The 7,853-nt window shown below is 36.8% G+C and overlaps 1 protein-coding gene across 3 annotated transcripts in view; it reads right to left on the minus strand.

Moving 5' to 3' along the window:
• The window catches only part of SI (sucrase-isomaltase), a 223,092-nt gene extending 215,975 nt beyond the window's left edge, over positions 1 to 7,117 (minus strand). For all 3 annotated transcript variants that reach the window (XM_056565086.1, XM_056565085.1, XM_056565089.1), the window contains exon 1: positions 6,687 to 7,117. The gene's annotated coding sequence lies outside the window, so the exon portion shown is untranslated. The remainder of the gene's footprint in view (positions 1 to 6,686) is intronic.
• Positions 7,118 to 7,853: the final 736 nt, after the last annotated feature.

A 7,853-nucleotide genomic window follows, 5' to 3' on the forward strand; every position in this document is an offset into this window, starting at 1 on the left:
CCACATATGAGGTATTTCCTTACTCGAGAGAAATGGGGTTACACATTTTGGGCGACATTTTTACTTATTAGCCCTTGTGAAAATAAAAAATTTGGGCTTGCGCCAGGATTTTAGTGAAAAAAATTACATTTTTCATTTTCATGTCCAACTTTAGCGAAAATTTGTCAATCACCTGTGGGGTGTTAAGGCTCACTATACCACTTTTTACATTCCTTGAGGGGTGTAGTTTCCCAAGTAGTGTGCCATGTGTTTGTTTTGTTTTTTTGTTTTCTTTTTTGCTGTTCTGGCACCATGGGAGCTTCCTAAATGAAATATTCCCCCCAAAAACCATTTCAGCTAAATTTGTTCTCCAAAATCCCATTGTCGCTCCTTCCCTTCTGAGCCCCCTACTGCGCCCTCAGAACACTTTACATCCACATATGTAGGTATTTCCTTACTTGAGAGAGACAGGGTTACAAATTTTGGGGGACATTTTTACCTATTACCCCTTGTAAAATGAAAAAAAATCGGTTTACAAGAACATGTTAGTGTAAATAATAAACATTTTGAATTCTTCTCCTCCACTTTGCTTCTATTCCTGTGAAACACCTACCTAAAAGGTTAACAAACTTTCTGAATATCATTTTGAATACTTTAAGGGGCACAGTTTTCATAATGGGGTCCATTATAGGGTATTTCTAACCTAAAGAGCCTCAAATTCACTGTGAAACTGAACTGGTCCCTGAAAAATTCCGATTTTGAAATTTCATGAAAAATTTGAAAATTACTGCTAAACTAAAAAGCCCTATAATGTCTTCAAAAAGTAAAAACATGTCAACTTTATGATGCAAACACAAACTAGACATATTGTATATGGGAATCAACATATCATTTATTTGGAATGTCCACTTTCCATAGAAGCAGAGAGCTTCAAAGTTTGAAAAATTGAAAATTTTCTAAGTTTTCATTAAGTTTCGTATTTTTTAAATATTTTTTTTTTAATTCATAAGTTAAAGCATCCCAGAGTTATTAATGCTTAAAGTGACAGTTTTCAGATTTTCAAAAAACGGCTGCATCCTTAAGGTTGAAATGGGCTGCGTCCTCAACCCCTTAATGACAATGGACGTAAATGTGATGCGCACCATGACGTACATTTACACGCTGACATGATCGCGAGCACCGGAGTCATGATATCAGCAGCCAGGGACCCGCCGGTAATGGCGGACATCCGTGATTGCGCGGATGTCCGCCATTAACCCCTCCGATGCCGTGATCAATACAGATCACGGCATCTGCGGCATTGCGGTAGTTTGAATGGATGATCGGATCACCCGCAGCGCTGCCGCGGCGATCCGATCATCCAGCATGGCAGCCGGGGTCCCCACACCTTGCTCTGTCCGTCTCCCAGGGTCTTCTGCTCTGGTCTGAGATCGAGCAGACCAGAGCAGAAGATCACCGATAATATTGAGCAGTGCTGTGTCCTATACATAGCACTGCACAGTATTAGCAATCAACTGATTGCAATGAATACAAAGTGTAAAAAAAAATGTAAGATAAAAAAGTAAAAAAATGTGAAAAATCCCCTCCCCCAATAAAAAGTAAAACGTCCGTTTTTCCCCATTTTACCCCCAAAAAAGCGTTAAAAAATTATTAATACACATATTTGGTATCGCCGCGTATGTAAAAGTATGAACTATTAAAATATATTGTTAATTATCCCATACGGTGGACAGCACAAACATAAAAAAAATTATTAAAAAGTCCAAAATTGTTGCTTTTTTGTCACATTTTATTCAAAAAAAGATTAATAAAAAATGAATAAAAAGTAAAACCTAAGCAAAAGTGGTACTGATAAAAACTACAGATCATGGCTCAAAAAATAAGCCCTCATTTCGCCCCATTTACGGAAAAATTAGAAAGTTTTAGATGGTCAAAATAGGGCAATTTCAAACATACTAATTTTGTTAAAATGTTTTGAGATTTTTATTAAGCGGTACAATTATAGAAAAGCATATAATCATGGGTATCATTTTAATCGTTTTGACCCACAGAATAAAGAAAACATGTCATTTTTACTGGAAAGTGTACAGAGTGAAAACAAAGCCTTCCACAATTTGCTAAATTGCGGTTTTCTTTTCAATTTTCCCACATAAATAATATGTGTTTGGTTGCGCCATACATTTTATGGTAAAATAAGGGAAGTCATTACAAAGTACAATTGGTGACGCAAAAAACAAGCCCTCATATGTGTCTGTGGATGGAAATATAAGAGAGTTATGATTTTTAGAAGGTGAGGAGGAAAAAACGAAAATGCTAAAATAAAATTGGTCTGGTCCTTAAGGCCAAAATGGGCTTGGTCCTTAAGGGGTTAAATCATTGAAGGCTGCCGGGAGGTGGTGCACTCAGACACATCATTGATGTGTTTGCAAAAGCCCGGACAGAAGGAGCAGAGATGCATGGCCGGCCAGGTAATTATACTTGCACAGCACGCAGCCTTCAATGCTCTGCCCACTGCTCCCTTGGTTCAGTTGTTTCCGAAGGGGTTAAAAGTCCATAGCAGGACCGCATTTTTTTTAGCAAAAGCTAATAAAAAAAATAATAGATTACGTGTTTTGGGGGAAAATTCCCTCTTCTTCAGATCAGTAATTGATGTTGTGATACAATGACAGGATATGAGGTCAGATTATTAGGCTAAGATATGAGGTTGGGATATGAGGTCAGGACAAGTATTTACTAACACTGCAGGATCAGATATGACTGCAGGATCAGATTTTATAGGGTTTGTTTATAGTCTGTTACCATAGAGATGCATAGGCTTAAAGAAAAACTGCAAAAACAAAACACTAGGAATATTTTAGAAGCATTGGGACAATAAAAATATTGGTGGCAAATTTTTTTGGCAACGGTAGCAAATAGCTTTTACTATTGCAGAACATTGTTTTGTTTTGTGTATTAATTGTAAATGTGATTGACTCTTTGCCCATTTAAAATGTTGTCCTAAAATGTAGTGGTGCCATAAATGGCTTGAAAATCGTGTTATACGTAAAGCAGCATATCACTGCACCCTTGTGCAATCTACAAAAATCCACTTCTTAAACTAATGTCTTCTCCCCAGGTGCTCCTCCAGGCTCACATTTAAAAAATGTTACCATAAGTGGTGTCTCCCTGGATTTCACCTACCATCTTGTAAAGCAGGTGGCTCTTATAATTGCTGTGTGTTTTAGCATCTTATCACTAATGTGTAGGTAATTGAAGTTTTGGTTTCCCAAATATATTTCCCCAGTGCTACTTGATGTTATTAGTTAAGTGCACCATAACAAGAACAACAATTTAACTATGAATTTTTTCTCCAGGTTGATTGCGCTTTTTCTTTCATAGTAAAATATAAGATGTGAATAGCTTGTTGCTATTATCAAACAATATATGTTATATTTTAAGAATTATATCCTAGAATAGGACAATAAACTGGGTGTGGGCTTAGCTTTATGCATGCTTTAGATTCTTTCCATGCCTCACGTGATGCTACTGTTGAACACCACAGATAATGTTTTTTGCTGAGTTGTACAGAGTTTAGTTACAATATTTTCAACAGTTTCTGCTCTTGAAGCCCCATGGCAAAGAGATGTGCTGATATGGTCTCCATACACAGGCATACAGCCTTATTCTGGTATGCAAAAATGCAAAGAAAGCAACTTTTAACTCCAATAGATAATTTTCCAATTTTTATAGCTTTCTCATTAAAAAGCCATGATGATAAACAGAGCTGATTTGTTTTTGACCTATAGTCCTTAACCCCTTAAGGACTCAGGGTTTTTCCGTTTTTGCACTTTCGTTTTTTCCTCCTTACCTTTTAAAAATCATAACCCTTTCAATTTTCCACCTAAAAATCCATATTATGGCTTATTTTTTGCATCGCCAATTCTACTTTGCAGTGACATTAGTCATTTTACCCAAAAATGCACGGCGAAACGGAAAAAAAAAATTATTGTGCGACAAAATCGAAAAAAAAACGCCATTTTGTAACTTTTGGGGGCTTCCGTTTCTACGCAGTGCATATTTCAGTAAAAATTACACCTTATCATTATTCGGTAGGTCTATACGGTTAAAATGATACCCTACTTATATAGGTTTGATTTTGTCGGACTTCTGGAAAAAATCATAACTACATGCAGGAAAATTTATACGTTTAAAAATGTCATCTTCTGACCCCTATAACTTTTTTATTTTTCCCCGCGATCCCGCTTCATATTGCGGGAGCCGGTGCAGGACGTAAATATACGCCCTGCGTCGTTAAGGGGTTAAAGCGGTTATCCATCTTAAAGCGGTAATCCAAGTGATTTTAGTACTTACATGCCAGACAGTAATAAACATGCTTAGGAAAGATCAGTGCTTGCCTTGAAGCTAAACGGCTATAATACTGTGACTATCTTTTTGTGAAATGACTATTTCCTGTTGGATTTCCATGCCTCCACCTACAAGTCCCATGGTTTCTTGTTTGTAAGTGTGAGGGACATTTCTCCCTTCCACACATCTACTAGCTTACCCATTGAAACACACCTGTGCTCCCTAGACACTATCTTCCCACATGTGGTTAGGAAAAACTAATCACATGTCGGTGGACATTGCTCCCTGCATTTAGGCAGTTAAATCCCATTCCCTATTTTTTTTAAAGGGGTATTCTGGTGGAAAAAAATTTTTCAAATCAACTGGTGCCATAAAGTTAAACAGATTTGTAAATTACTTCTATTTAAAAATCTTAACCCTTCCAGTACTTATTAGCTACTGTTTATTACAGAGGAAGTTGTATAGTTCTTTGCAGTTTTATCACAGTGCTCTCTGCTGACACCTTTGTCTGTGTCAGGAACTGTCCAGAGCAGGAGACATTTGCTATGGGGATTTGCTTGTACTCTGGCAGGTCCTGAAATGGACAGAGGTGTCAGCAGTGGCCAGACTGAGAAGAACTATACAGCTTCCTCTGGAGCATACAGCAGCTGATAAGTACTGGAAGGATTAAGATTTGTAAATAGAAAGTTGGCATATTCAATATCAGAGATTTGTCAATTCCTTTATCCTTACTATAATAGTATTACTAAGTTGTAAGTATTCATACGCTACTATGTCTGATAAACAGAATTCTATTTTCAATGTTTGTCAATCCTTAGGTTTTTCATTCACAAATACTTCTTTCATACTTACCCCTCCATTATACATTTTCTTCAAATACTTTAATTTGTATATTTCTTTTAATTTTGGGTTATACAAGATTGGCGAAAAGTCATATATCACACCATTTAATAATTTATGTAATCATTTAGATCATATAATATTTGAACATCTGGTTATGCCTCTTTTTAGATTCCTAATTCAAAACATTGATGTCTGTTGTACATTTTTGAAGAAACTATCTCACTTCAGTCTATATCGCAAAATAAGTCTAAGGGGGAAATTCATCATGACCTGTGTTGAGGAAAAGTTGACCAGTTGCCCATAGCAACCAATCAGTTTGCTTCTTTCATATTTTAAAAAGGCCTCCGAAAGATGAAAGCTGATTGGTTGCTATGGGCAACTGGTCAATTTGTCATCTGCACAGGTATTGATAAATCTCCTAAATCCTTAATCCACTTAAAGCAGTTAAATTTAGTTACTGGCCCAAACATCGGTCCTTTTTTCAAGACTGATAATTCTCCTCTGCATAGCGGTCGATGTGAATACAGTAAAGGATGAATTGTTTGAATTTTAATGGTAGATTTATTTGAACAGTGAGAGATAGAGTAACAAAGAAATACAGAAAAAAACACATTTCTAATAATTTATTAACTGATTTGCATCTTACTTAGAGAAATAAATATTTGACTCTACCAAATAAAACTACCATTAAAATTATAGACTGACTGACTGTTTTTTTGTTTTGCTTTTTTTTTTGTCAGTAGACAAACAAAACGTCTATTCCTTTTACTTGAGATAGGAGATGATTTTGTATCTTCTAACCCTGCAGTGTGCACTTAAGTATCCCTATGTATATTCTTCCCGTACTCATTAAGCCATTTAGCTGATATGATTTATGATATTTTTGCATGCACTTCTGAGAGCTGGTTGCTGTCTATGTGATGTAGGTGTAAGTGATATCTAATATACTGTATTAATTACTGAAAATGTGTTAAATGATTGAGAATAGTACAGGTGCAATAATATTCTGTGTATTATTTATTTTCTGTCAGTTCACTAGTCAGTCTGCACTAGCACTTTGGTAAACACCTATATTGACTGTTCTGTCTATACAGGCTCTGATAGGTATGGCTAAAACTGTGTCATATTTAAAAAGTATCTGGCACATAAAATAGGATTGTGTAGCTGCACACACAGTGTAGTAGGGCTTCACAAGCTTACTCCAGCAACATTCTTGATGATCATTTGTGGCGACATATATTAAGAATAAACACCTTAGTAAACCCTCCTAAAATTGTCCATTATGCTACAGGCCGTAACCCCTCTCTTTGACTCTGTTATGCCCCACCTTATGGAACTACACCTGGGAATACCAAAAACAAATGGAGATGGACAGGACTCACCCTGCAAAAAAGTAGTGGGAAAAATGTGCGGACAGACACACAATTCGAATCCACAAGGACAATGCGGAAGAGGCAGACCAAAAGGCTCTTGTGTTAGAGCCTACACTAAGAAATCAGTGCAGTTGACATGAACCTTACCTGGCTCTAAGTAAAGGTGAAAGCCAGAAAATAGCACCAGTGGAAATCTTTTGAGTTGGCCTTATGTCTTCATATGGAAGGGCAGGATTGAGTCCTGCAGGAATGCTGTTCCCAACAGTAGGTGTCCTGCAGGTAAGGATGCCACTTTGCGACACATATACGTGTATAACTAGGAGAGAGACGGTGTAGTTTGCAGTAGGAGTGGGAGAAGGGAATTTAATGGCTGGTCTGAGGCCCGCAATGTCAGGGGAGCTCAGCCACCTGAAGAGAGGACAAGCAGTATTATACTGTGGGAAGCACATCTTTGATTCCTCATTCCAAATGATTGCTCATTTGTGGGGAGCCTATTTCTGTAAAAATGTGTCGATGTCTGTGTACATGTGGATACAAAGGGGGAGAGTTATCAAAACCTGTGCAAAGGAAAGGTTGCTGAGTTGCCCATAGCAACCAATGAAATAATTTCTTTCTTTTTTCAGAGGCCTTTTCAAAAATGAAAGAAGCAATCTGATTGGTTGCTATGGGCAACTCAGCAACTTTTCCTTTGGACAGCTTTTAATAAATCTCAGTGTATGTATGTGTACCTGTTTATAGCTGGTTCACACCGACATATTGTGGATGTATCTTTGCATCTGTATTGTAAACACAAGCCTTATTACGGGTCTAATGAGTCAGTTGTGTCTATAATATGGACAGAAAAATGTGTAAATGTGTAATGTGCTCATGTGAAACTGACCTCTGTCTATGTATGTTACTGTAACTGTATTAAGTAGGAAAATGGGTAGTAAAATTGGGTCACATGTGTTCTATTGGTCATTAACAGTATGATGGTAATATGTATAATGATAATATTCCTCCTCATATACTAATATTATTAGTAATATTGGTCTCAGTATACAGGATTTGGTCAGTAACTGTCTGATTGTAATATGTATAATCTAATATTATTAGTAACATTGCATGCTGCTAAAACCAATTTTGGGAGGTCTTGTTTCCAGCAATAGGTTTGAACTTTATGAATTAAGGAAATAACCTGCTGTGCTGAAAGCTTTTTTTCCCCTGTCAAATGGACTATGTGTTTGACTAGTTAAACCATGTAGGAGCATGCTATGTAATTTGGTCAAAGTTCTGTGTATTCTTATATGGCAATAAACTTTATGTTATTGCGGC

This window comes from Hyla sarda, chromosome 3 (assembly GCF_029499605.1).
Source record: "Hyla sarda isolate aHylSar1 chromosome 3, aHylSar1.hap1, whole genome shotgun sequence".
Classification (NCBI taxonomy): domain Eukaryota; kingdom Metazoa; phylum Chordata; class Amphibia; order Anura; family Hylidae; genus Hyla; species Hyla sarda.